Source organism: Delphinapterus leucas, chromosome 16, assembly GCF_059928025.1.
Source record: "Delphinapterus leucas isolate spDelLeu-1000000601 "Yukka" chromosome 16, BTC_Dleu_Yukka2, whole genome shotgun sequence".
Classification (NCBI taxonomy): domain Eukaryota; kingdom Metazoa; phylum Chordata; class Mammalia; order Artiodactyla; family Monodontidae; genus Delphinapterus; species Delphinapterus leucas.
The window spans coordinates 48,679,855-48,707,525 of record NC_143144.1 but is presented as its reverse complement, the minus strand read 5'-3'; the positions used below and the strand labels follow the sequence as shown (position 1 = coordinate 48,707,525).

The following is a 27,671-nucleotide window of genomic DNA, read 5'->3' as shown; positions in this document are numbered from 1 at the left end:
ATTTTACAAGAGAGAACAAATGAGGGAGAAGCCTCCATGGCGTATAGCAGGGAATTGGTTCTTGCATCATGGGGTTAATGTGTCAGAAATCAAGCACAAATGCCTTCATGTTCTCTGGCTGTACTTGCAACACCAGTTTTTGCAATGGAAAGATGAGATGGAGTAAGAGGGGTGTGCTGTTGGCTCTTCCATGCCTTCCCCCCTCATCTGACATCTTTCCAACCTACTCCCACAATGCTCCAACCCACATTTTTCCCCAGATCTCAGATTTCTTTATCTTAAGCCATAGTGATTATTTTGCAGAAAAAATAGTAACTTACTTAAAAGGTAATAATAGTGATTGATTTCATGGAACATGCATAAATTGCAGGCACTGAGTGCTTTACATATTTCATTTCATCTTCTTAACTTTATAACAGCTTCTTAACAGCTTTACAGGCCGTTTTGTCTTTATTGGACACTGCGGGAACTGGGGAAGTTAAAAAAACTTGTCCATGGTCACATGGCAGGAACCAGTAAAATGGGCATTGGAACCCAAGTCTACCTAATTCCAAAACTTCTGTTCTTAGTTTGGATTTTACCATAACAATAGCTGCCACTTGTTAAAGACAAGTTCCAGAACCACCACGTACACAAACAACTTTCTGAGGTTACCGACTTAAACAAGAGATCAGGTTAGCATTACACCCGATATGACATATAAACATCATGTACCCTTTGACACGATGTACTGAATAGGACACAACATCACTTCTGGGTGTTCCTGCCAAAAATGTATAACTTTAATCATGAAAACATCTGAGAAACCCAAACTGAGAGACATTCTACAGAATAACTATTATTCTTCAGTAGTGTCAAGGTCGTAAAGGCAAGGAAAGATTGGGGAACAGCCATGTATTGGAGGAGATTAAGGAGACCCAATAACTAAAAGATTGTGGGAACAGAAAGAGGACATCCGGGGAAAATTGGTGAAATTCAAATAAGATCTGTTTTTAAGTTAATAATATTATAACATTGTTAATTTCCTGATTTTGATAACTGCGCTATGGTTATCTAGGTTGTTAACACAGGAGAAATGGGGTGAAGGGTATACCTCAGTTTTCTGTTCTATTATTGCAACTTTTATGTAAATCTAAAATTATATCAAAAGAAAAAGAAAAAAATGTTTTAAGCCAGCTGAGACCGATATTAATTCTCATTTTAGAGATGAGGCAACAAGAGGTTCAGATGTTTAGGTAACTCACCTAAGATCATACAAATGGTAGTTATTATTAGTGAAGGAAGGAAGAAGAATTTGACCCAGTCTTAGAGATTCCAAAGCTCATTTTAACCACTATGCCGTATGGCTGCCTCATGTTTAAATACGTGTGTTCAAGACATTAGCCCTGAGCCAAACTCCATCCCCATTAGACACTCCTTATACTGGGAGAAGAAAAAAAAAGAAGAATAACAACTTTGTGCCTGTTGAAAAAAAGCAATGTATGTATTTCATTACTATTATAAAATTATATGATATACTGATATATGTTTTGTATATAGAGAGAGCAATATTAATAGAGAATTTTATATTTAAGGCAATTTAAAAATCACATGACGCAGCCAAGTCAAAGTTATATAAATTTTTACCAACAAAAATGAACTATTCATTATAAAGCTGTTCTGATCTTTTTCAAATAATTTCTACATCCTGCATCTCCGAATTATAAATACCATGTTTCTGTCTCTTCTTGCTGCCCAGCTCTCTCAAACTTTTCTCTATAAATACCGTTGGCACAAGTGAAGCTTATACTGTTTAATGCAAAAGATACAAGAAGAAAACCGTCTTTTTGTCTTACTGGAAATTGATATTTTGGAAAAATGAGGAGATTGTTTTAAAAGTTCAGGCCAAAGAGGAGAATGCAAAAAAAAAAAAATTGTCTATAAATTTAAAAAATCTTGATAAAATATAATTACAATGGAAGTCTTTTTAACTTTAAAGGAAAAGCAGAAGTGGATCATTTGGCTCTATTCAAGTCTAAATGACTTAGTGATAAATTCTGGAAAATTCTTTGATGTAATATAATTGTAGCACTATTTCAGTGCTGAAGATCTAACTTGAGATCACTTACTTTCGGAGCCTCCATGTCCTCACCTGCAAAATTGGCACAATAAACTTCCCCAAAATTTTTGCTTTGAGAATTGGATAATTTTATAGTTTATAAAGTACCTTCACGTAAGAGATTTAAGCATTCATTTTTTTTAAGTTTTTTTTCCCTTCTTAATAAGAATCTATTGTACTGTTGATTGTAACTCCTGAAGTTAATAACCTACTTCTGAAGACTTTGACCTTTGTTATTTTGATTTACATGTATTAAGTGTTTCACAGAAATGCAGAAAACAAGTTGCTCTTTGCCAAGAAGTTACACCAACCAGCATACTGTGGTGCTATTTTTAATAGTATGTAATTCCTGTGGCCATTTGATAAAATCAGAAGCTCATAAAATGAAGCCCAGAGTGACAGAGCAAGGAAGTTCAGTTTCATGAGACCAGAGCTATTTCCAGGAGTTCTTTGAGAGGAACTCTAACTTGGATCTGTCTGCTAAATTTAGTCTACCAGCTCCACAGTCGCTCCTCTGTTTCTGTTGATAACAGAAGACAAAGGTTGTGTCTGGAGTTTTTCAGTAGGAGGTGGGTGGGGAGAGAGGGCAAGTGTGTGTGTGTAATTGAGGGAGGGCATCCACTTTTAAAACAGCTATTTATTTATTTATGTTTGTTTACTATAGCCTTGTATTGATTAGAAAAATAATATGTTCATTATAATGAATTTTGAACTGTAAGAAGGTAAGTAGAATTGTTAAGTCACCAGAGGTAACTGTCATCAGTTTGGTGTGTAGACCTAAAGTCTTATCTTCTGTGCGTAATGTATTCTATCTGCGATACAGTTATCACAAAACCACAATCATGCCATATATATATACTGAACAGAAACTTGCTTAAAATTTGCAATATAGAATATCACATGCATTCTTCCACATCACTGAACATTTTCCAAGAAGATATAAATTATAATTTTGTGGAATTACTTATAAGGGTACTGATTCATTTAGTCTGTTTCTTATTGTTGAACAAATGGACTCCTTTCTTCCCCCTGAGATTGGTGCCAACTGAAACCCACAGGTCAAAAGTCCATTAACTGTAATCCCAATTCTTAATTCCCAAGTTTAGTACCGTGTAAAATCTACCTAATATGAAAGGTATATATACGTGTATCCCTCTAACAATCCAATTTTATCTAATAGTTTAAACCTGGTAGTACCAGAGAATTAAAAAGAAGAGGAAGACGAAGACCTGTCTCCTACCCTTGTACTTTACAGGTGGAGAGCAGGGTTGCCTGAAATGCCACTTTCTTCTTCATCACACTGTACAGCAAAGGGATGTGAACATTTAGCAAGTGATGGGTTAGGATTTCATTCCTTCCTGAACCGCCCCATGTCCCCTTCCACACTGCAGTTAGATCCCTGAAAGGTGGATGGGAAAAAGACAAGAGGGAAAGACAGAGGGATTCACCAGGGCCATGCAGACCTGCCCTGCCCCACCTGAGCCTGCGGTGGGGCCACTCATAACTCCATTCAGCTCAGCGGCTGAGCATGGTTGGCTTTTTGTTTTTAACATTTTTAAAAATTTGTGGTAAAATATACATAACATCACATTTACCATTTTAACCATTTTAAGTGCACAATTTAGTGGTGTTAAGTATATGCATTTCTTCTACAACCATCACCAGTGTCCATCTCCAGAACTTATCACCCCAAACTACAGCTCTTTAGTTGTTTTTTAAATGTTAAAATTCAGAACAAAAACAGGTTCCTAGGGGCAAAGCAATTTGATTTGAAGGAAATTGTAAATAGGGATGGAGGAAACTCACACGAGGACTTTTCCCCGCTGTCCCTTCTCTCTCCACTTGCGATTACTTTCTTAAAGACAAAACCTGTGGTCATGGCAGCACCACGCTTCTGCATAGGTAGTGCTCCCAGAGTTCTTTGCTCTTGTTTGCACCTCAATACACTTTCCCAGAATGGCTTTTTCAGAACACTCTTCTTGAACTGTTTTACATACCATGGGAATCAGGCAACACTGTTAAAATTCTCAGTTATATATTTGCTTTAATGTTCATTAGTTTAAAAAGAATTGCCAGTACATTAAATATCTGTTTTCATGGATATTGTTGCCTAGGACAGGACAGTGTTTTGTGTTTTTTTTCAATTTTCTTTCATTTATTTTTTTATAGAGCAGATTCTTCTTAGTTATCCATTTTATACATATTAGCGTATGTATGTCAATCCCAATCTCCCAATTCATCCCACCACCGCCACCAACCCCCGCCAGTTTCCCCCCTTGGTATCCATATGTTTGTTCTCTACATCTGTGTGTCAATTTCTGCCCTGCGAACCAGTTCATCTGTACCATTTTTCTAGGTTCCACATATATGCGTTAATATACAATATTTGTTTTTCCCTTTCTGACTTACTTCACTCTGTATGACAGTCTCTAGATCCATCCATGGCTCTACAAATGACCCGATTTCGTTCCTTTTTCTGGCTGAGTAATATTCCATTGTATATATGTACCACATCTTCTTTATCCATTCGTCTGTTGATGGGCATTTAGGTTGCTTCCATGTCTTGGCTATTGTAAATAGTGCTGCAATGAACATTGGGGTGGATGTGTCTCTCTGAATTATGGTTTTCTCTGGGTATATGCCCAATAGTGGTATTGCTGGGTCATATGGTAATTCTATTTTTAGTTTTTTAAGGAACCTCCATACTGTTCTCCATAGTGGCTGTAAAACTTAGATTCCCACCATCAGTGCAAGAGGATTCCCTTTGGTCCACACCCTCTCCAGCATTTGTTCTTTGTAGATTTTCTGATGATGCCCATTCTAACTAGTGTGAGGTGATACCTCATTGTAGTTGTGATTTGCATTTCTCTAATAATTAGTGATGTTGAGCATCTTTTCATGTGCTTCTTGGCCATATGTATGTCTTCTTTGGAGAAATGTCTATTTAGGTCTTCTGCCCAGTTTTGGACTGGGTTGTTTGTTTTTTTAATATTGAGCTGCATGAGCAGTTTATATATTTTGGAGACTAATCCTTTGTCTGTGGATTCGTTTGCAAATATTTTCTCCCATTCTGAGGGTTGTCTTTTCGTCTTGTTTGTAGTTTCCTTTGCTGTGCCAAAGCTTTGAAGTTTCATTAGGTCCCATTTGTTTATTTTTGTTTTTATTTCCATTACTCTAGGAGGTGGATCAAAAAAGATCTTGCTGTGATTTATGTCAAAGAGTGTTCTTCCTATGTTTTCCTCTAAGAGTTTGATAGTGTCCAGTCTTACATTTAGGTCTGTAATTCATTTGAGTTTATTTTTGTGTATGGTGTTAGGGAGTGTTCTAATTTCATTCTTTTACATGTAGCTGTCCAGTTTTCTCAGCACCACTTATTGAAGAGACTGTCTTTTCTCCATTGTATATCCTTACTTCCTTTGTCATAGATTAGTTGACCATAGGTGCGTGGGTTTATCTCTGGGCTTTCTATCCTGTTCCATTGATCTATATTTCTGTTTTTGTGCCAGTACCATATTGTCTTGATTACTGTAGCTTTGTAGTGTAGTCTGAAGTCAGGGAGTCTGATTCCTCCAGCTTCTTTTTTTCCCCTCAAGACTGCTTTGGCTATTCGGGGTCTTTTTTGTCTCCATACAAATTTTAAGATTTTTTTGTTCTAGTTCTGTAAAAAATGCCATTGGTAATTTGATAGGGATTGCATTGAATCTGTAGATTGCTTTGGGTAGTATAGTCATTTCACAGTATTGATTCTTCCAATCCAAGAAAATGGTATATCTCTCCATCTGTTTGTATCATCTTTAATTTCTTTCATCATTGTCTTATAGTTTTCTGCATACAGGTCTTTCGTCTCCCTAGGTAGGTTTATTCCTAGGTATTTTATTCTTTTTGTTGCAGTGGTAAATGGGAGTGCTTCCTTCATTTCTCTTTCAGATTTTTCATCATTAGTGTGTAGGAATGCAAGAGATTTCTGTGCATTAATTTTGTATCCTACGACTTTACCAAATTCAGTGGTTAGCTCTAGTGCTTTTCTGGTGGCATCTTTAGGATTCTCTATGTATAGTATCATGTCATCTGCAAACAGTGACAGTTTTACTTCTTCTTTTCCAATTTGTATTCCTTTTATTTCTTTTTCTTCTCTTATTGCCGTGGCTAGGACTTCCAAAACTATGTTGAATAATAGTGGTGAGAGTGGACATCCTTGTCTTGTTCCTGATCTTAGAGGAAATGCTTTCAGTTTTTCACCATTGAGAATGATGTTTGCTGTGGGTTTGTCATATATGGCCTTTATTATGTTGAGGTAGGTTCCCTCTATGCCCACTTTCTGGAGAGTTTGTATCATAAATGGGTGTTGAATTTTGTCAAAAGCTTTCTCTGCATCTATTGAGATGATATGGTTTTTCTTCTTCAGTTTGTTAATATGGTGTATCACATTGATTGATCTGCATATACTGAAGAATCCTTGCATCCCTGGGATAAATCCCACTTGGTCATGGTGTAAGATCCTTCTAATGTGTTATTGGATTCTGTTTGCTAGTATTTTGTTGAGGATTTTTGCGTCTATATTCATGCGTGATATTGGTCTGTAATTTTCTTTTTTTTTTAGTGTCTTTGTCTGGTTTTGGTATCAGGGTGATGGTGGCCTCATAGAATGAGTTTGGAAGTATTCCCTCCTCTGCAGTTTTTTGGAAGAGTTTGAGAAGGATGGGTGTTAGCTCTTCTCTAAATGTTTGATAGAATTCACCTGTGAAACCATCTGGTCCTGGACTTTTGTTTGTTGGAAGATTTCCAGTCACAGTTTCAATTTCATTACTTGTGATTTTTCTGTTCATATTTTCTGTTTCTTCCTGGTTCAGTCTTGGAAGGTTATACCTAAATAAAAATTTGTCTATTTCTTCCAGGTTGTTCATTTTATTGGCATAGAGTTGCTTGTAGTAGTCTCTTAGGATGCTTTGTATTTCTGCGGTGTCTGTTGTAACTTCTCCTTTTTCATTTCTAATTTTATTGATTTGAGTCCTCTCCCTCTTTTACTTGATGAGTCTGGCTAATGGTTTATCAACTTTGTTTATCTTCTCAAAGAACCAGTCTTAGCTTTATTCATCTTTGCTATTGTTTTCTTTGTTTCTGTTGCATTTATTTCTGCTCTGATCTTTATGATTTTTTTCCTTCTACTAACTTTGGGTTTTGTTTGTTCTTCTTTCTTCAGTTCCTTTAGGTGTAAGGTTAGATTGTTTATTTGAGATTTTTCTTGTTTCTTGAGGTAGGCTTGTATAGCTATAAACTTCCCTCTTAGAACTGCTTTTGCTGCATGCCATAGGTTTTGGATCATCGTGTTTTCTTTTCATTTGTCTCTAGGTATTTTTTGATTTCCTCTTTGATTTCTTCAGTGATCTCTTGGTTATTTAGTAACGTTTTGTTTAGCCTCCATGTGTTTGTGTTTTTTATGGTTTTTTCCCTCTAATTCATTTCTAATCTTATAGCATTGTGGTCAGAGAAGATGCTTGATATGATTTCCATTTTCTGAAATTTACTGAGGCTTGATTTGTGACCCAGGATGTGATCTATGCTAGAGAATGTTCCGTGTGCACTTGAGAAGAAAGTGTAATCTGCTGGTTTTGGATGGAATGTCCTATAAATATCAATTAAATCTATCTGGTCTATTGTGTCATTTAAAGCTTGTGTTTCCTTATTAATTTTCTGTTTGGATGATTTGTCCATTGGTGTAAGTGAGGAGTTAAAGTCCCCCACTATTATTGTGTTACTGTTGATTTCCTCTTTTATAGCAGCTAACAGTTGCCTTATGTATTGAGGTGCTCCTATGTTGGGTGCATATATATTTGTAATTGTTATATCTTCTTCTTGGATTGATCCCTTGATCATTATGTAGTGTCCTTCCTTGTCTCTTGTAACATTCTTTATTTTAAAATCTATTTTATCTGATATGAGTATTGCTACTCCAGCTTTGATTTCCATTTGCATAGAATATCTTTTTCCATCCCCTTACTTGCAGTCTGTATGTGTCCCTAGGTCTGAAGTGGGCCTCTTGTAGACAGCATATATATGGATCTAGGACAGACAAAAAAGGAGGCAGAGTACAAGCCAATTTGAAGAACACTGTTAAATAAATAATAGTCCAGGTAATATAGCTGGTAAATTGGGACAGAAATAAGTAATGTTTTGGAAATGGGTTCTGAATGTTTCTTGAGCAGGCCACACATCACTCCATTGAAGCCTCTGGCAGCAGGATGAAGCCAGGTAGGCAGTGACCTATAGATGTCTCTACGGATTCTGCTAATGGGCTGGTTAGGAGCTCAAGGGCCTGGAGAAACTGGGAAAGTCCCTGCGTCTTTCTAGTCTGGATTCCTGGGAACATGCTCCAGACCTGGGTAGCCCCATTTCTTTAATTGTGTTCTTCTGCAGGTCATGTTTTTACTGCTTGCAAGATCAGAAAGAGAGAGGATTAAAAAGTCTGCATTGTAGAACCCTGTCTGTATTCAAATTGTGGATAAAAAGAGAAAGGTTTAGTTTGGTGACCATGTCAGTCTTGGTTGGTGGAGCTTTCTGAGGAATGCCCAGGCTGGGTGAGTCTGATGTGAATTTTGTCACTTACGCAAGCATCAGGGTTAAGGATGAAGGATGGTCTCAGCTCTAGGACAGAACAGCAGTACCTGTAGGGGGCTTCGGAAGGGAGCAGGGAGCTGCTCTCCCGATTCTTCTTCCTTTCTGTTTTTCTTTACTTTTATGCTTACCAGAACTGCCACTGCCAGCAAGGTTGGGGCAGGTCCCAAGCAACATGGGTTTCCAAAGAGGGAGAGGAGTTAAATCCCAAGAAGATACAGCTGCAAGAGAAGGTGAATTTCATGACCTCCTGGCTTGGGCAGCTGATCCCAGATGGACACTTATATTTTAAAAGACGTGTGTAACTCTGGACTTGAGAATTCTTTGGTAAACAATTTTCCCTTCCCTTTTCTTCTCTTTCTCCTTTTCCTCTTGTGCTCTCTCTAATCTTTTTAAGTGCAGACTGACATGTGATTATTGAATATACACCATGTATAAACAAGTGAAATTCCCTCACCCACTCCAGTTCTCCATACCTGTTCCCCCATAGCCTCTGTTGTATATACTTCCAGACTTTCTATGCTTATACATACACATACACATATACAGCAAAATATACACATTTTACTACACAGGCACCTTAATCAGCTAAGCCATGGAGCCTGCCTTGAAATATATACATTTTAAAATGAAAATAATAAGTATTTCTGTATCACAGACACATCGCTATCTACAGATACACCTCATTCCTTCCTACACCTCATTCTTTGAAATGACTGCATGGTATTCTGTTGTGAGGAGGTACCACATTTATTTATCCATACCACAATGAAGGATGTTTAGATGCATTTGGAAACTCTGCTGTGTGAACCGGGCTGCAGGGAACCTTTTTGAACGTACGTCTTGACTCAGTTGTTAATATTTCTGAAGCAAGATTCTTAGAAATGGAATTTCTGGAGCATAAAGTATGTTACAGATTTTGATAAGTAGTGTCACATTGCCTTACATAAAGGTTGTGGCAGTATTAACTAATTTTTTAAATTGTTTTTGCCTTTACTGAATCTTAGCATATATTATTTGTACTTACCTCCTATTTCACACTTTGAGCACTTTTTGTTCCATATATCCTACCTTAGCATGTTCTCTTTGCTATGCTACCTGGATTATGAATTGTCATTGTCAGGGATACACAGTGTTTTAAGAGTAGGTGCTCAATACAATAATGAGCTTTAGAAACAAAAATAAATAATTCCACTCCTTCATTCATTCATGCATTCAACAAATATTTATTAAGAGTCTATTCTGTGCTAGATGTTATAGTAGTCCACTGAAGGTTTTAAGTCTGACTATTTATTTTCACTCAAGTTTGTAGTATTTCTGAATAAAAGTTTCCAATTAGTTCACAGATGCTTCTTTGAATATTATTGGTCTTATGCTGTAATGGATTGGATAGGGGCAGAGAGAGCGCGCCAGCAAAGATTCTTTGCCAGAGCATGTGGTAGGATGGAATTGCAATTTACTAAGCTGAAGGAGGCATGCAAGGGGAGTAGGTTTGGAGAAGAGTTGGAATTTGATTTTTGGTCATTTTAACCTGGTTAAGCAGGAACAGTGCTGCTGTATGTGTCCCAGTTTCCCAGAATGCCTGTGACAATGCTTTATGCATAGTAGGTGCTTAATAAATGTTTGGTCTTATTTGGATTCAGTGATTTGGCTTTTATTAATATGTATAATTTTCAGTCCTTAGCTCCTCAGTGCTGGCTTTGTTTATGCCAAAAAGAAAAGCTCATTAGGAATATAAATAGAAGATAAATTTGAGCTGTGTCTTCAGTGAAGTTGATGTGCCTGTTGCCTTGCCAGAGTGCTTTGGTAATAGGCTCTCTGAATGCTGATCATCAAGTTCCTTTAATGAACAGGATCTCTATAATATATACTTAGCTCTATACAAAAAGAACTTAATTTAGATATGCGGATCTTTTATTATGTATGTAGTTTAATTCTTCTGGTGTAGGTGTGGAACATGATCAAATATGGAATGGACACCCATGGGATTTCCACTGTTATTTTATGGTAAGAATGTAGTTTTCAGAAATAATCTGGAAAGTCTTTTTTTGGCGTATTGGGGGCTAAATTTTACCCCTCCCCATTACTGAGACATTGAGAGTTTCCTTTCCCCTAGATGTAGTACATAATTGTTCTTAGTCATTTTTCCAATTTCGATCTTCATGACTGGTGTTTGTTTCTTCTACAGATTAAATCCATATTTTCCCTTGCTCCTTGTTTCTCTTTTATACTGAAATAACTTGTGGCATTTGAAAGTTAAATTCTTTGATCTCACAGTTTACATCTTTAGATCATTTGACAAGATTCTGAAATTCTTTTAATGAGCTATGTCACCTTTTCAGGTTATGATAACATAATGTTCTCATTGTATGTGAAACTGACATTTTGTCAAATGGTTTAGGTGTCAGTGCATACAGAATTTTGAAAAAAAAATGAACACTGCATGATCTGAGCATTAAAAAACACAACACAGGACAGTGATACTTACAGTTCTATTTTAGTGGCTAGGGCCTATTGAGGAATGAACAATTAGGGACATGGCATCTCCATGCCATGTTGCTCAGATGTGCCTATATTATTGTTCCAACCACTGTCTCAACAGATAATACAGATTAAGGAACAACTCATCTATAAAGGATCTGGGAGTTATCGTACCTTCAGAAGCATGTTGAGAAACATCTGTAAGGTTTCATATTTAGGCTCTGTTTCTTACTGTGACACTCTTAAAAATCTGATTAAACATAGTACTAAGGAGGATTTTGATAACTTTGAAAAGTGTGAGGGCTTAATTTCAGGCGGAAAATGGCTGTGTACACAATTTGAAAAAAACAAGTATTTTTGTTTTAATTATTGTATAAATGTGAAATTGTAAATTTTGTTTGAATACTTTTGGTTTTTCTGTTATAGCATTGACTCTGCATTTTCTTTTAATTTACTTATAACAAAGAATACAATTTAAGGAACCTCTCTGAGCCTTCTCTTTAGGCATAACAATTGGATAGTGATTCCTTTTACATGTTTAAGAAATTAAGTTCCTACCAACAGGGCTCAATGTTATTTTCTTCTCTTACTAAAGTAAGTCTAAAAGGAAAAAATGGTATGATTAAAGGAAATATGTTTTCCCATCTGAAAATCCTAGCTGTACTTCTTTTCAGGAGATTTTTTAAATTAATTTTTTGATGAAATGGTTTATGGATTTATTCTTTTTTTAATACTTGGGAGTTTAAAAGAAAATACATGAGTTTTATTTAGAATGATCTGGTCATCCCCACATTATGGACAGTCTGGGTTTAAGACCTATGTTCTTAGAATCAAATATAGTCAACTACCTTCCTTCTCTAGTGTTTATTTTTTCACTCATGAAACAGATATTTATATTGAGTGCCTACTGTGTGCTAGCTCTCAAGGATACAATAATGAAAAAACACAAGAGAACTTCCTTCCATCCTGGAGCTTCCGTTCTGGCAGGGCAGAAAGACACTCAACAAGTAAGATGATGATGTAGGTAAGAGGATGATCATGGAAGGCTTGGTGAAGAGATGACATATAAGAGTGGAGGCCTGAATATGTGGCATATATATTGTATTATGATGTATTAATAACATGTGGATCAGAGAGAAGCAAAAGTCAAGGACAAATGTAATTTTTTGTGAGATGTACATTTGATACTTTTGAACATTTAGCTGATAATACCTTTGGATGCCAATTAAACATTACACCGCCTTCAAAAAAAAAAAAAAAGAGTGGAGGCCTGAAAGTTGAGTGGAAGCCAATAGTGAAGAAAGAATAGGGTGAAAGTGTCCCAGGTAGCTGTAACAGCATGTACAAAGGTCCTGGGGTGGTTAGGAACTAAAAAGATTAGCATAGTAGATGTGTAGTATGTGGCGGAGGTACTTGGCCATACAAAGGCAGGACGAGTCTTGTAAGCTGTATAACAATTAAGTGTGGATTTTATTCTAAGAGCAGTGGAAAGCACTGCAGGATTTCAAAGATGGGAAGCACACAGTTGAAGAAGTTCTCTTTGCCGCCCTATGGAGAACGCACTTGGCGTTTGGACACAAGAATATCATTGAGGAAGCTGTGGCAGTAATTCAAATGAAATGTGGTGTTGGCTAAACCATGGTGGTTGTATGAAGTAAAGAGAAGTAAATGGATTCATGAGGAACTTCACAGGTACAATTAGCAGAACTTAGACCCTTGGTGACACTGTTGTTTTTTTAAAATTATGGTTCTTTGGGCTTCCCTGGTGGCGCAGTGGTTGAGAGTCCGCCTGCCGATGCAGGGGACACGGGTTCGTGCCCCGGTCCGGGAAGATCCCACATGCCGCGGAGCGGCTGGGCCCGTGAGCCATGGCCGCTGAGCCTGCGCGTCTGGAGCCTGTGCTCCACAACGGGAGAGGCCACAATGGGGAGAGGCCCGCGTACCGCAAAAAAAAAAAAAAGAAATTATGGTTCTTTTTCATCTTTGCCAACTCAGTAGCTGAAGAATGGCACCTTGCTATAATTTTTCTTTTTTCTTCTTTTTTTTTTTAAACTTGTGAGATTGGTTTTTTTGACTTTGTGTGTGTGTGTGTTTGGCCTGTTTGTAATCTTTGTTTAAAGTCTTTTCCTTAACTGATTTTTAAGAGCTCTTCATATTTGTAATCTAAGACAGATTTTAAAAATATTTTGTCTGGTGTTGTTTGACTTTTAATTTCATCTATGGAGTATTTTGACTGGCATTTTTACGGTTATTTGTTTAAAGCTATCTTTTATACACTTAGTGTCACGTGTGTTAATGTTAGAGACTTCATAAATGCCTGTGAACTTGCATTGAGTTGAGAGAACACTTTATATATGACTCATTTTGAACTTAGTTCACTATAACATAACACAGTGATATACGTTCAAGCCTTTTTAAGAGCAAAGAACTTGGAACTTCCCTGGTGACGCAGTGGTTAAGAATCGGCCTGCCAATGCAGGGGACACGGGTTCCATCCCTGGTCTGGTAAGATCCCACATGCCGCGGAGCAACTAAGCCCACGCACCACAACTACTGAGCCTGTGCCCTGGAGCCTGCGAGCCACAACTACTGAGCCTGTACCCCTAGAGCCTGTGCTTGGCAACAAGAGAAGCCACTACAAGGGGAAGCCCACGCACTGCAACAATGAGTAGCCCCCGCTCACCGCAACTAGAGAAAGCCCGCACACAGCAACAAAGACCCAACGCAGCCATAAATAAATAAATGAACAAACAAACAAATTTATTTTTAAAAAAAGCAAAGAACTTATGTCACCCAATGCCCGATAGCCTAGCTGTGCTCATTCAGATCTTTTACTTTTATCATGCCTTAAAAAAAAAGTTGGGCTTCCCTGGTGGCGCAGTGGTTGAGAGTCCGCCTGCCGATGCAGGGGACACGTGTTCGTGCCCCGGTCCAGAAGATCCCACATGCCGCGGAGCGGCTGGGCCTGTGAGCCATGGCTGCTGAGCCTGCGCGTCTGGAGCCTGTGCTCCACAATGGGAGAAGCCACAACAATGAGAGGCGCGCGTACCGCAAAAAAAAAAAAAAAAAAAAAGTTAGCTAATTTCACAACTTATGTAATTTTACATCACTGACTTAGTTGCAAGGTTCTAATTTTGTTGCATTAAGTTATAGGTATGGTAGTTAGAAAATAAAGCTTATTAGGTTTTTATATAAACCGAGAATAAATATTTAAGTGATTGTCTTAGGTTAGTGCTTCTGGTAAACTGTGTGGTTTTTATATATTTATTTTTCTTAATTTATTTTTGGCTCCGTTGGGTCTTCGTTGCTGTGCGTGGGCCTTCGTTGCTGGGCGCAGGCTTGCTCTAGTTGCAGTGGGCGGGAGCTACTCTTTGTTGCAGTGCGCAGACGTCTCATTGCGGTGGCTTCTCTTGTTGCGGAGCACAGGCTCTAGCGGCATGGGCTCAGTAGTTGTGGCTCGTGGGCTCTAGAGCACAGGCTCAGTAGTTGTGGTGCACGGGCTTAGGTGCTCCGTGGCATGTGGGATCTTCCTGGACCAGGGACCGAACCTGTGCCCCCTGCATTGGCAGGTGGATTCTTAACCACTGCACCACCAGGGAAGTCCCTGTCTGTCCTTTAATTGTAGGGTTTTGTATTTCTTTGAGATCCTACACCCCAGACAAGGTCTTGTTTAGGTGAGGTTGCAGGATAGTTCAGATATGCAGTGTGTTGTCTGGAAAACTATGGAAATGGCCGTATTGCTAATTGTAGTCACTAGATCCACGTTATAATCACATGGGTATAGTGTAAGGAGCATCAACTGATGATTTAGAAAACAGGGATTCTAGTTCTTGCAGTTCTACACATAGTTGTATTGCTTAGGTGTAGGGTCTCTGTTGGAAGATGTCTCTAAAATCCTTCATAGTCTGGGCGAGGTGCTGGGATGAGTCTGTAATTTGATAGACTTTCTGCTGCCCCCTGGTGGTATTCTACCTTAGCCAAAGCAAAAGCTTTTACAGGTCCCTTTACAACCTGAGACTGTGCTCCAGTGCTGACCACCTTGATGGTTGAGGAGCATCCCTTCTGTGCAGCTGAGCTTTGCTGCTGCTAACCATTGGTCAGTTGATAAAGAAGCTCAGTGAAGATTGGCCCTGTAAGTTTGGGAAATTATCAGATCGTTAGAACCAAGAAGACATGGTCAGTGATGCCCAGAGAAAAGTCGATGAGTTGATGGGTATTCATTTTTAAGAGTTGGTATACTTGCTGTCAGAAAAAAATGCTTAATGTATTTTGTTTTGAGTGTGGAGATAAAGGTAAAGAAGACGTACACTTGCTTTGCCTGAAATCCAGGAGACCAGGGAAGGAGACTGGCACAGGGGGCCATTTGGGGAAGAAGAATAGAACATGGTGGGAACATGGACAGCACCTTTACAGCTACAACTGACCAAAGGATGCACATTTAGGTGCCGTCAGATTAAATTTACCCCTTTAGATGATCCCTAGTCTGAAAATAGTTTAAACTGCTCTAGCTATCAAAGTTAGTATTAGAAATTTATTTTGGGACGTAGGCTTGAACTTGATTTCCCCTATCTGGGCCTGTGAGTTGTTGCCAATTTTGCAACGTGGTGTTAGTCCCCAGGGTTGTGGTCTCTAAATTAGCTTTCCTCTTACCTCAGTGAGTAAAATTTATTTTTATAAGTATAGATTTAGAAGAGATTAGATAGACCTTTTCTCACTGAAGTGGAAAGGCTTTGGTTTCCCAGCCAGTGGGGATTTCTAATCCTCGGTAGACTATAAAAACTTACTTCACTTTAGATAAGGCTTTTTATTTTATATTAATCAAGAAACTGTGTTTTCTCTCAGCCTGCTATTAATCCGTTACCAATACTAGGTAGTCCCAATTTAAACACCAAAGGTGTACTTTAGTTGTGTTTTATTATTACACGTGGTGATTAGGGCCCCAATCAGTCTTCCAAAGTCCGTAGATTATTAAAAGCGGTGATGCTTCTGAGTAAAAGCATCAGCACACATCTAACTAAAATCTCTAACAATTTCTAGGTAGTGGAAGCATTCTGGGAGAGAATTTAGAAACTGAAATGTTAAACCTTCTAAGACATTTTGATGGTGTATGAGAGGAGAAAAATATGTTTGAAACCTGAACTGCCTTAGAAAATATGGGATTATGGTTACTGTATATTAAATGTATCTAAATTTTATGGTACTGTTATTCTCATCATTTGTTTAGTATTAAAGAGGTACCATTGCCTTTTACAATAGTGTGACTAAAACTTCTACATTTAGATACTGTAGGGAGGGGAAGAATCTTCCTCTTCCACCCATGTTAGGGTCTCTGGCAGGGGCCCCACAAGTTAGACTGACAGAAGACAGATTAACAAGAGAAAAGTAAGCAAATTTATTAATGCTTGTGGCGTATACACATGGGAACACTAGCCATGAGTAACTCAAAAGGGTGGTAAGAACTTGAGTTTATATAGCGTCTTAACAGAAGAACAACAGATTTTTAGAGTAGTGACGAGACAAAGGAAAAGGACTTTGAGCTTCTAGGGGAAGCAAACGTGAGAAGGCAGGTATGTCGGAAAGCTAATGGTAGAGAAGGTCTAGTGTTACCAAGGTTGGTTATATAGATTCCCCCAGTGCCATCTCTGGGCTGATAAGTTTTTAGACTCTTAAAGTTGTCTCCAGTGATTAACTTCTGTCCTTCCTGGTAGAGCAGGGAGAGGGAATACTTTTACAAACTTATGTCCTACTTTGGGGCAAAATAGGGGGAGAGCAGAGAGCTTTGTCTGCTTCTGTTGTTGAATAGAATAGTTTGTACGCCCAATGCACAGTGAGGCCAAACGACAACATTGGAGTGTGGAGCACAGAAAGGTTTATTGCAGGGCAAAAGCAAGGAGAACGGGTGGCTCAGGCTCAAAAAGCCTGAACTCCTCTTCTTGGGGAAGAGTTTTTATAGGCAAAATTGGGGTTGCGGGGGGGAACTGCAGGGCGTGTAACCCTCCTCTGACTGGTTGGTGGTGAGCTAACAGGGTGCTGTACCAGGAATCTCAATCATCAGCCTTCTGGTTCCAGCCAGTCTGGGGTCCACCACTTGGGCCCAGCCTGAGTTATCATCCTCCACCTGGGTGAGAACTCTAGTTCCTGCGGAAGAACTCAGAGGTATGTATCAAAGTATTATGCATGTCCCCTCAGGAGGAACCAGGACCCTGCCCCATCCTGCACTGTTGTTCCTTTCTGTATTCCCTCACTCCCTTGATTAGTAACTGTTTGAATCTGCCCTTTGGAGCTCAGAGAAGGTCTAGGAAGCTTTCCTACAAACAAGAAGGGGACACGGAAAGGCTTTTCTGCCTGGGAGGGCCCCACAGCATCCTGCTTGGTTTCACTTCTCAGTTGCCTTCAGCTCAAAATAATCCTCATGCCAAAGTAGCATATTCTGCTACCCTTCAATACCAAAACCGTGGCTTTGTGCTTTAAGCCTGTGGTGGTCCTTGTGGGCAAGGACAGAAATACCAGTAAGGAAGGTCAGAGATGGAGATAGGCAGCTGTGGTTTGAGGTAAGATGGAGGAAAGCATAGCCAGGATGGTGAAAAGCAGGATGGGGCTAGAGCATTCTTCAGGGTCTGCTTTCCTTTAAAAAATAAGTTAGTACAGAATAATAATAACAAACATATTTTCAGTCATTGTTCTTGAATATGTGATGAACTCTCTCAGAATAGCAATTCGTATCCCCTTGAGGTCTGGAAAACTTTCTTGAATGCTTGCTTTGATTATAACTTTCCTGTTTTTTTCCTGTGCTCTTTCTTGAGCTCCTACTAGTCACATATTGAATTTTCTAGATGACTTTTTTAGTGCTCTTACCTTTTCTCTCTGTTTTCTGTCTTTCTGTCTTGTTCTACTTTCTGAGATATTTTTTCCAACTTTATTTTCTAATTACCATGAATTTCCAAGACGTTTCTTTTTAAAAATTCTCTGAATTTTTTTTTTTTGGGTACCATTTTGTTCTTGTTCAGTATCTTTGAGAATGTTAATAATAGTTTTTCTTAACATTATAATTTTCCTACTTAGTTTGTTCTTCCAGGTTCTTTTTTGTTTTAAGCTCTGGCTTTCATATTTATTAGAGTTTCTTCAAATGTCTGTAATTTGTGGGGGGGGGCATCCATTCTTATTTTAAAGAAGGCACTTAAAAATGCTGTCTGAAAGCACTTTGCATGAGTGGAGCTTGTTTGTGTGGGTTTCAGTGCAAGATGATCAGTGCTCTTTTCTCTTAAAAATGTCTGGAGTTCCCAGGGGGAAAAAAAAAAGATCTGCCTGGAAGTTTTCATCCTGGCTCCCAGTATTCTGGGTGTCTAATAAGGTAAAGGGCTAGGGCAGGTCTGACTTAACATCTGTTTGCAACTTTTACTTAATCCATTGTAGTTAGTATGATGGCCCTACTTTGAACTGTGTTCCTGTCCCCTGTTCTAGCAACTCTCATTTCCCTTTTCCAGACAATAAACTTTCAGTCTTCTCTGGTGTGGAGGACAGCTAGTTAGTTGTTCCACTGTGCAAAGTGAGAATCTAAAGGTAACTTTTTAAATGGTCTTTCGACCAGTCCTATTTTTAGCTCTACCTTCACCCCCATTTTGCAAGTTATCTGCACCTCCAATTCCTCATTCTTTTAAGGCCTCTGTTACACAGTTTGCTTTTCATTTTTCCTCCTTACTGGCTTAGGGTTCTGTTTTCTTGGGATTGCTGTCAGTTACCACTAGTCCATCTGCTTCCCAACCTCCTAAACTAGTTGTCTCTTTTGTTCTCTTTGCTTTTTTTTTTCTTTTCTTTTTCATCCCTATATTATCATTTGAGGAGAGTTTTAAGAGGCGGTGGAAACTAATGCACATGTTTAGTTAGCCATCTTTTTAAAAATAAGATTCGTCTTTTGATGGAGTGGATTCCATTTTCCCCTCCGTTTCTCCCTGCAAAAAGACTATGTGGATGCTGGATTGCTTGAGTTTGGGAGATTTGAAAAAACCTGTCAATTGCCTTTAAATATATACTTTATATATTTGCTGATTTCCCTTCCTCTTATGACCTCCCTTTAACCTTTTGCTCTCCCTTTCGTCCTGAGGTATCAGCCCACCACAGGCCAAGGAGAGAACCTGGGATTTTCCTGTATATTCTTTAAAACACCTGTCTTTTTTTCTTTTTTTTTTTCCCCCTACCATGTCTTATTCTTGTATTAATGTTTTAATTCTTTCTTTTATATCATTAGTATACTCACTTTACCACTCTTCAAACTTACTTTGTTTTCTCAAGTTCATGGTTTGGTAAACTTCCTGTTTGTCACACCTGCTAGCTTTACCTCTTGGTGGATTATTTCCTCATATGGTTTATACTTTTCAATTACTTGTTCATTCTTAACTGAGATTACTTTTTCCATGGGAAACCTGTGAACTCTTGCTTATTGAAGAGTCTCTAAGGGGCTATTTTGCATTTACTTCTCTTTTGTAATTTACATTAATTTCTTGAAGTTTCTTAAAAACACAGGATGGGAAAACATGGCTTCATCTTTTTTCCCAAGCTAGTGACTTTTTTCATAGCCCCGATTTACATTTGTGATAGATTCAGAGGTACGTGCAGTCTTTTTAATTCCAGCTGAACAAGCAGTAAAGTGGAAGGGTTTTAGCTTTTATTTTAAAAAAGAGGAATAGGAAAAAAGGAAGGGAATGGAGTGAGGTGTGATGGAAATAAGAGCCTGTGTGTTCGCCCTTCCCAGGCTTCTTGGGGCAGATAAGATCACCGTTGTGCACAATAGCTGGACATGAGAGCCGATGGAATTTGGAAACATTGATTATGTACTAACATTCTTGAGTTGCCAGATTGAGTCTTTGTCTCAGGACTACAGATTAACTTGATGAATATTATAAAATAGCCCTGCTGGTTTCAGACCTAGAGAGGCAGTTCATCAGCTGAGTGGGAGTAAATCTCTTCAGAGTTTTGGTAATTGGGCTCTAAGAATGAAACCCCAGGGGAAAACTATAGTGATTAGTTGTCATTAGAGTTATGCAAAGTTTTGCTTATTATAATGACAACAAGGCAGAGTTTTCAAATGGTTTTTACATTTGGCAGTAGACTGGATAGATGGATACTGAAGAAAATCTAGATGATAGAAGAGTTGTCATTCTGAGGGTTTGTTGTTGTTTTCTGTCTGGAATGATGGGAAATATCTGAGACTGGAATTTCTTTATGCACTTAAGTTCAGATTTCAGCTTCATCTTTGTGGGTGGTTTGGCTCTTATCCTGAGACCATTATGTTTGGTGAATATGATGGTTTTGGAACCTAATTATACACAGAGGGCAAAAGTTCCAGTTATTTAGGGAAATCTGCAAGCCCATTTCATATTTTTAAAGAAAGCAAATGTAGGAAGCATCTATTTTTAATTTTACAATGCAGCCTATGTGTTTAAAAACAGAATATGCTTGAAAGAAAAACAACGTTTTTCTTTTCTAAACACAAGTAATATGTCTTTATCAGAGAAATTAGAAAACACTGGAAAAAATAAAGCCAAAAATTATTTCATAATTTTATCTCCCAAAGGTAACAGTTCAAAGGTGATATACACCTTCTAGACTTTTTTCCTATGGATGTTCGTGATACATGTGTGTTTCCAAAAATGGTATCATTCTCTTTTGTAACGTGTTTGACAAAACTGTATATACACATATATATAAATATGTATCACAGTAAATATAGAAGTATAGTCTAGTCTTTAGTGGAGGCTTAGTATTCTGTTATATCATGATGTATTTAATTCTCAATTTTAGGTTGTTTCTAATTCTTGCCACAATAAATGATTCTTTGAATTTTCTGGTTACTAAATTTTTTTTTATATATAAATTTATTTATTTATTTATTTATTTATCCTTGGCTGTGTTGGGTCTTCATTTCTGTGCAAGGGCTTTCTCTAGTTGCGGCGAGTGGGGGCCACTCTTCATCGCAGTGCGCGGGCCTCTCACTGTCGCGGCCTCTCTTGTTGCGGAGCACAGGCTCCAGACGCGCAGGCTCAGTAGCTGTGGCTCACGGGCCCAGTTGCTCCGCAGCATGTGGGATCTTCCCAGACCAGGGCTCGAACCCGTGTCCCCTGCATTGGCAGGCAGATTCTCAACCACTGCGCCACCAGGGAAGCCCTGGTTACTAAATATTTACATTCCTTCAGAGAAGACCCAAACGGAGGCCTGGTGTATAGGAAATGGAACGAGCTAGGCTTGCTGGTGGTAGGACTTTCCAAGAAATAGATGAAACGGTTTTGTATTTCACATTGTCAGAGAACCACTGGAAGCATGATTTATAGCATACAGTTGACATGGCTGGTTTCTTGTCATTGTGTTATGTATACTACCTTTGTCAGCCAAAAATCATCTTTCCCTCTGGAACACTGAGGGCTACTACATTGGAATGGGTCATTAGGGAGGGAGATACGAAAAGGGAGGCTATCAGTTGGGTTAGTTATAGGGCAACTGCAGAGAAAGAATACATTTCAGATATTGCAGAATCAAAATATTAAACATCATTAAATAAACAAGGCAGAGAGGAGACCCAAAGATGTCCATATGAGGCTCTTCTAACAGTTTAAGTGGACCATGAGGCAAGTATGTTTACTTCAGCAAGCTCTTCTTTCTTGTATCTCAGCCAAACAGGCCAGCATCTACTTAGTTCAAGGAGCCATTTCAAAAGGGATGGTTTGCTAACCAGGGTTGACTATGGAATTGTGAACATTGCACGTAATAGCAATTTAAAATAAATTACGATTTAAAGGTTAAAGCATCAAAAGTCATCTAAAATCTGCTCAACAGTAGATTGAAACTGTGTGGTTGTTATTCTAGCCATTTTTTCTTCTTCAGATAAATACAATTTTATGAATTCTGCCTATTTAAATTAATTCTTTACTTGTTAAATAACAACCAAAAAATCTTACAGCTAATTAGATTGGTTTGGAGAAAAGCATTCAGGAGCTATCCAAATTGAGTCAGAGAAGACTTAACACCTACCTCATGAGTATTTCAGTGGGCTGCATTGCCCTAAAAGGTCCATTAGGTTACTGTTGACTTTTATGGAAAGTTCTAGTAGGTGTAAAGACCTTTATGTGGGCTTGAAGCGTTTACAGAAAGGCAGTTCGTCTGTTTCACAATAAAATAGTATGAATTCTTTTTTTTTTTCTATTTCTTTATTTTCTTTATTTTTGGGGGGGGCGCTGCGTTGGGTCTTTGTTGCTGCACGCAGGCTTTCTCTAGTTGTGGCAAATGGGGGCTACTCTTCATTATGGTGCGCGGCTTCTCATTGTGGTGGCTTCTCTTGTTGTGGAGCACGGGCTCTAGGCTTGTGGGCTTCAGTAGTTGCAGCACGCGGGCTCAGCAGTTGTGGCTTGCGTGCTCTAGGGAGCAGGCTCAGTAGTTGTGGCACACAGCCTTAGTTGCTCCGTGGCATGTGGGATCCTCCTGGACCAGGACACAAACCCGTGTCTCCTGCATTGGCAGGCGGATTCTTAACCACTGCGCCACCAGGGAAGCCCCATAATATCAATTCTTGATTTTATTTCTCTTTAACAGAGTACCCACAGGTACTTTCATGTTGTAAAGTCTGAGCTAAATATCACATGCTCACCAAATTTTGATTTTGAATGAAGTTGATTATATAAGCTAGTAGAGTAAAATCATGTGTGTGCCCCACGTTGCTTTTGTTCTTAGAGATTTGATACATGGAGCGTGGAGCGGGAAGTTTACTTGGCAATTATGCTATGTACTGCTTCCTACTTTCATTTGGCATTATCAGCATTTAGAAACATCTGGAACTTCTCTATAGTTTCTTCACTGTTATGCCAGCTTTGTTTGTTCAATCTTGGGTCCATCATGCCTTAAAAAAATCATGAAAATGCAATTCTTAATTTCATGGCCTTTGTTTTAGAAGTTCATTGAATCTTCAAAGGAGAATAAATTATATTCAGTATAATCATTTCTTACATTTTAATGTATTGCTTTATGTTATCCAAACCACTGTCAGGTACATGTGAATTCCCTTAATTAATGGAACAAGCAAATGGAATGAACTATTCCACTATAGGAAACTGAGGCCCTGATAGTGGAGTACAAGTTAACGCCAGAATAAGCATTAAAACTCAGATTTCCTGAGCATTTTCTGTGTGGATAGTTGTACTGTGTATTTTGCGGTATTTTAATTTTTGAAAAATTGTGTTCAGTGTGTAATTCATATGGTTGCTTTTTGTTAATGCAACAATGTCTTGTTCCTAGACAATGTCAGATAACAAGATAATATAATAGATTCTTTTTGAATAAGGGTAAATATTCATAAATGAGTTATTTAGTGATTTTGCTGGTTAATGTTTTTTTTTTTCAGTACCAGGATAATTGCTTTAACTTATTTTTTTAGACATCTGGCTTTGATGATTATTTATAGAGGTTATAGTGTGTGATGGAATATTATCTAATGCCTTTTTTAATATTAAAGCCTAAAATACCTATTTTAAGAATTGGAGCTGAATTGTATTCACAGATTTATTTTTTATTTAGTTAAAACCTTGGTGAGTTTAGAATATATAATGAAGTGTTCTTCCTGCCCTTTATCTTCTAGGACTCCATAAGTTTTAAAAAGACTTTTCAGATTATCTTTCATACATTCTCAAATCTGTGAGACCATTGACTATTTATAGTGGGAAAGCCCTGAAAAGCATCTTGAGTCTCTGCCTAGACCCAGAACTAACTCTTTGCTGTGTATGAGATTTTAGACAAATCACCATCTCCCTGGACTGTAGTTTACTTATGTCCAAAAGTTACAAATGCATGAGAGTTCCAGCACCTCTTCCGTCTCTCAAATTCTTTAGAGTTTTGGAATAAAGAGTTTATGTACAGCTTTTTTTCTTCTATTACATCTTCCCAGTTCTGAGAACTAAGTCTAATGATTTGAGCGCTACGTTATTTCTTAACTTTCTCCCAGTAATGGATTCAGGGTGGCTTTTCTGGATGATGGTGGTAATCGTTGTTTTCTGAGTCCAGCCTAACGTACAGTCTTCTGGGTCTAGATATGAAAGCAGTTTGCCTTTCCCTTCTCAGAAACACCACAGTATGTTCTAAGTTGAGTGTATGGGTCCAGGGGACAGTCACTGTCTCACCTCTCCTCCTACAGCCAGACTCTGGGGTCAGTGAGTAAGTCCTCATGTTTTAGCTGTGGCCTTTGAAGTACTGAGTAGCTGCCCAATAGTTACTTCCGTAGAAATGAGTATTTTCCCTATCACGTGATTTCAGCATCAGCTGTGGGAAAACTGCGTGTATACCTTCATTTTCAAGCTTCAGATCTTGCTTGAAATATGAATTTTATTTTCTCATGCAATTCGGAAAGACGTGTTTCCTCATGTGCCTCCGAATGATTTGGGCTTTTAAAAATGCCATTTGGAAGTGGCAGCTTCATTAAATAGTTATGAAATGTCACTATGGGCCCTGTTGGGCTAATAGAAAGGAAGCAGGATATTACAAAAAGAGCAAGACGTATTTCTTGGAGTAATTAGTAGCTTTCATTCCTTTTACATGCTCTTCACAGCAGTAGCAGCCCATGTGAAGGTAGGTAAGGTAGTTGTTAATCCCATTTTCCAGAGGAATCTGAGCTTGAAGAGGTTAAAGGATTTTGTCAAGAAGAGACGTAGCTGAGTTGGGTCTCAACTGCAGGCTCCCAGCCTAACACAGCTGGTGCTCTTTCTACCACATCGTGCACACAAGACAGTGAATTGATATTTTGTGGCACAGATAACAGTGACGTAGGAATTCAGAGAGGGGGGGAAAGATTGTGAAGGAGTGGCCAGGAAAGGCTTTGCAGAGAAGGACCTTAAAGGCTAAGGGAAGAATCTGGAACTTGTTGAAGAGGATTCGAAGGAGCATTCCAAACTGGGGGGAATCACAGGAACTGTCTTAAGGAGTGAACAGTTTTTTGTCCTAGTCAATTAATGGAAGCTATTGGTTTATCTTGCTGTCTCTTAAGAGTTCTACTGGCTATCTCAGACTGCCTGACGGGCTTGCTTTTGCAAGATCAGTGTTCCTTCATTTGGATAGAAGCTTGCAATGCCAGAGAGAGAGAGAGAGAGAGAGAGAGTGTGTGTGTGTGTGTGTGCGCGCGCATGCACGTGTGTGTCTCATGGCCCTATATGGTCTCCTACCATCTGATATTTTTCTATTTTGAAGATGATTGTGTCTGAAGAGGAGATTATCTGACTTTCCTCATCAAAGAGAAGTGAAATAGTACCTTGGCCTTGGTCTGTTCTTTGTGGTTCTGAGGGGCTTTCCCCTCCTGGTGGACTTCCTGCATCAGGCAAGGGGAGAAATGAAGAACCTGTGTGAAAAGCCCATGTTCATTTCCTTGGGCCTGAACATTCAATCGAGGATTTTTCTTTAGAGTTCTCATAACCACTTCAAGCTGTTGAGCGTTCCCTCGGCTCTTACCCTAATTCTGCTGAGGAATATTTGGAGAGAGGTTTGGGGTCTGATGCCAAGAGATTTCCTTTCGTACAGGACCTTCTGCCAGGACTCCCATTTGGTGAGTTTCTTCTTGTCACTCTAGGTAGTAGTAGTGATGATTGAAGCCCCTCTGTAGTGGTTTTTAAGTGGCCAGAGACTCACTTTGGTTTCATATTTCTTTCTGGAGGATGCCCATCTTATTCTCCTTGACCATTCAAGTTGTTTGAAAGCAATTTTCAGTATCAGTGGCATTTTCAGTAGTTTTACTTTCCATTAAACCATCTACATGTTGCTAGTTATAAGGGACATTCCCTTAGATATTGAGTAGATATTGATTGAGCCCTGGGCCCTGGGAAGGTAAGATACATGGATGCTTAAAGATTGTAGCCCTTCCATGGTCACTCATAGCCCCCTGGGACAGTCTAGACAGACACTTGACCACAAGGGAATATGTCGGGAAGGTGCACAGCACTGTAGATGCTCAGAAGAGACAATGCCCAGCTGTTTTGCAAGGTCTGGAATAGCTTTTAAGCTTCACTGCCATTTGGTTGATTGTTATTTGGTCTGGGAAGTTGGAAGTTGGACACACTGTCCATTTTCATTCCAGAGTCAGATTTGGGGGTTCAGTAGGGACAAGTTTGGACTTTGAAATCAGAAGACCTGAGTTCAGGTCCTGTTTGTGCCAGTACCTCCCAGTGTGTCCATAGGGAGTTCATAGTTACTAGGGAGGAAAAGGGATGGAGAGCAGGACAGCCTTGATGAAGTCAGTTTAACAAATCCTGGTAGAGTTTCTTTACTGGAGGATTTCCAGGAGCTTCTAACATACTAATGTGTACTGCTGGCCCTAGGAAGGATTATGGTATGCAGTTCCTAGGCTCATTTGATTTTTTTTTTTTAAAGCATGGAGCCCTTTATCAGATTATTATTCCGCAAAGCATACTTAGGAAACACTGTCGTCACTGATTTCTATCTCTTAAACCTGCGAACTTGTGCAGGTTTTTTTGCAGCTAGCACAACATTATTTTATTTTATTTTGTTTTTAACTTTTGGGGCACGCCCTGAGGCCTGTGGGATCTTAGTGCCCCGACCAGGGATCAGACCCGCGCCCCCTGCATTAGAAGTGCAGAGTCTTAACCACCAGACTGCCAGGGAAGTCCCAACACAACATTCTTTTGAGATTAAAAAAAAAGTTAGCCCACTATTGGGGAGTGTCTTTTCATCATGAGCTATAGCGGACAGTTAACTATTGGATATGATAGAAAATTTGAGAAAGGAAAAAAGACCCTACCTTTTCTACTGAGGCATAATTGACAAATAACCTTAGTTTTATATTCTACAATAATTTGATATGTGTGTACCCTACAAAGTGGTCACCACAATAAGTCTAGTTTCCATCGGGCACCATATAATTGACTCCTCTTTCACCGATTTCACTCACCTCCAACCCTCCTCTCGTCTGGTAACCACCAATGTCTTCTCTGTATCTGTAAGTTTTGTTTTGTTTTGTTGTGGTTTTTTTTTTTTTTTTTGGATTCCACATATAAGTGGTATCATATGACTTATTTCACTTAGCATAATACCCTCTAGATCCATCCATGTTGTCAAAAATGGCAGGTGTACACTTGGTGGGAATGTAAATTGATGCAGCCACTATGGAAAACAGTATAAGGGTTCTCAAAAAAATTGAAAGAGAACTACCATGTGATCCAGCTATTCCACTTCTGGGTATTTATCTGAAGAACAGGAAAACACTAATTCAAAGAGGATATATACCCCTTTGTTCATTGCAGCATTATTTACAGTACCCAAGATATGGAAATAACCTGTGTGCATCCATGGATGAATGGCTAAAGAAGATGTAGTGTATATATTTACAATGGAATGCTACTCAGCCATAGAAAACAAAAACAGAAACAAAAAAGCAGACCCTTTTTAGTGCTACGTTGTGTATCATCGACTTTCGCATGTGGTGTTTAAAGTACTGACAACA

At 38.7% G+C, this 27,671-nt stretch overlaps 1 protein-coding gene across 6 annotated transcripts in view; it reads left to right on the top strand.

The window, feature by feature from the left end:
* SGMS1 (sphingomyelin synthase 1) overlaps positions 1–27,671 on the top strand; it is a 70,686-nt gene that overhangs the window by 3,323 nt on the left and 39,692 nt on the right. Inside the window, exon 1 of one of the 6 annotated variants that reach the window (XM_089897257.1) lies at positions 1–27,167. The exons of the other annotated variants lie outside the window; for them this stretch is intronic. The gene's annotated coding sequence lies outside the window, so the exon portion shown is untranslated. The remainder of the gene's footprint in view (positions 27,168–27,671) is intronic. 6 annotated transcript variants of the gene reach the window in all.